Genomic DNA, 2,489 nt, shown 5'->3' on the forward strand with positions numbered 1-2,489 from the left:
TGTAAAGTGCTTTGGATATAAGTGCAGTCCATTTACCATTACAGACAGGCTAAGCTGCAGACACCTCAGCCTGTCATGGACAGCTACAGCTTTTATTTTCAGAATAAAATAGATGTTAAAAAATCTCTTAAGTGACTCTATTTGTCAATAATGGTTGGTCATTGGCTACATACTGTATGTTGCATTGTATTACACTTACCACCATTACTACATTTGATTTAAGATTTACAGTGAAGTCTGCCTGATCATATTACTATCCTGGCAACACGCTGTGGGTAATGTACAGTATTTCTTTTTGGCCCTGTCCAAAGGTCACCTATCGTATGGCGGTGGTGAAAGCGATGGTATGTGTGTGTGCGTGTGCGTGTGCCTGCAGATAGCATTCTGTATACTGGAACTCAACATTTTGTATCATACAACCTACCTGTACAAAACCACAGGCATAGACTGAGACCCTAACCCTAACCCATTCCAAACAGGATGAATAATAACACGGGATAGCCCTTCACAAACCCTCTGGCAAAGAGAGAGAATGAGGAATAATTCTCATATTTAGTAATAAATTACATATTATGGTATATTATGGTATATTATTGTTAGTGACTTTTCTCTGAATCTCCTGTTTTTCACAATGCGCTGCATGGCTGTGTCTGAATTCTTTGCCACACACTATTTGCTCTTATATGTATAAGTATATGTATAAGTATAGGCTATTGCACAATGTTTATGTATGCGGTTTGGTGGCTGCTATTTATCACTGCAGAGGAAGTAGTGAAACAACCAGCCCAGCGCAATGCATTGTGGGAAAGAAGCAGTAGTGTCTTCACTCCAGGCCATGTCAGGTATACTGTTCAGCACTCCGATTTTACAGACGATTAAACTTTGTAATCTTACATAATGTTACGGCTCCAGCTCCGCCTCCGCCTGGGCGCTCTCCAGCTCCCACCACCGTTCCCGCAGCGCGCGCGCCACGGCCTTCCCAGCCAACCAGCCCCCTTACACATAAATGCCTATTATGGGATTTACAGTTTCTCACAATTGTTTACACACTAAAACTGGAACTTAAGACACAATGCGCACAATCTGTAATCATGTACCAACTCTCTCAACCAATTCTGCTGAGCTACACACACGTCCTGCTTTACACACAGATGTCAGTTCTAAACCACCATTGTCAAAACGCTACACACAACTCTATATTTTGCTTTATACAACGGTTGGTTCTGGTTCTTGATTCTGATTGGCTGGAAGCCGTGTTAAAATACTTTGTAACACACACCTGGGACCGCATATCATTCCATTTTCAGTATTAATGCGCCTCCCATTTGATCCAATGCATTGTAGTTGTTGTTGCTTGGCAACCCTTTTGTTAGGGGAACTATTTTGCTCGGCGGAATTGAGGGAATGATCCTTCGTTTTGAATAAATCTTAATATTTGACATTGCTGTGTGTCTATTTTACACTAATAGATGTAGTAACCGTTGTATAAAAGCAATAAACCAACCATTCAAATTGCTAAACGCTCAAGTCTGTTGTGCAGTTTGCAATCAGAGCTTTAGCAATAAAAGCTCACAGGAGAGCTCCTGGTTTGGGGAACAATGGCTGACAACTTTGAAGAGAGAGGAAACCAGAGAGGAGGAGGAGGAGGAGGAGGAGGAAGAGGATAAGGAGGACAGGGAGGAGGAGGAGGAGGACAGGGAGGAGGAGGAGGACAAGGAGGATCATCTCTGATGAGATTCAGGCCATTGTAATTGGCCATGTGTTTACTGTAACCATGGTTTGACCATGAGGGGAGGCAGACCAGAAGCTTCAACCCAACTTGAGACGCTTCTCAGTAGCATCCATTATTCAGACCTTCAGAAATGAGGACAGGTAAGAAATCTTCTCGCCTTACTGTAGTACTGCATATCAGTACAGTACTCAATGGTTACTGTAGAATAGTGTTGCAAATGGACCGTAGTACGGTAAACAAAGCATGTTCTACAGTATGTACAGTACATATGATGAGTTTGGGAACTGTATTGCTACTTTGTCTAAACAGTAATCTATAGTATTGTTACTGTCCAGTATTCCTCTAGTATTTAGAGTATTTGTATCTTTTGCAGGATTGAAAGATTACCAAACTGTGGTGGAAGAGGACATGTTTTGACAGCTGAGCAGGAGACTGCACTTGTCCCTATGGTTCTGGAGGATAATGTAATAACACTCAAAACAAATACAAAGTAGAATTATCGCAGACCAAGCTGTGTTCCGCAATATCCAGATGGTGAGCCTGTCCACACTGGGCCGAGTTCTACAGCGAAATTCAATGAGGGTGAAGCTGAAATATGTTGTCATGTGGGACAATGTACAGTAAATTTCCACCAGGCTGCTCTGCTCCACGACGAGTTCTGCGACCACCCACGATTTTCTGCTGTGTTACTCCCACCATACTCTCCATTTCTCAATCCGATTGAGGAGTTTTTCTCAGCCTGGAGATGGAAAGTCTA

Source organism: Borostomias antarcticus (assembly GCF_949987555.1).
Source record: "Borostomias antarcticus genome assembly, chromosome: 1".
In the NCBI taxonomy this organism is placed as follows: domain Eukaryota; kingdom Metazoa; phylum Chordata; class Actinopteri; order Stomiiformes; family Stomiidae; genus Borostomias; species Borostomias antarcticus.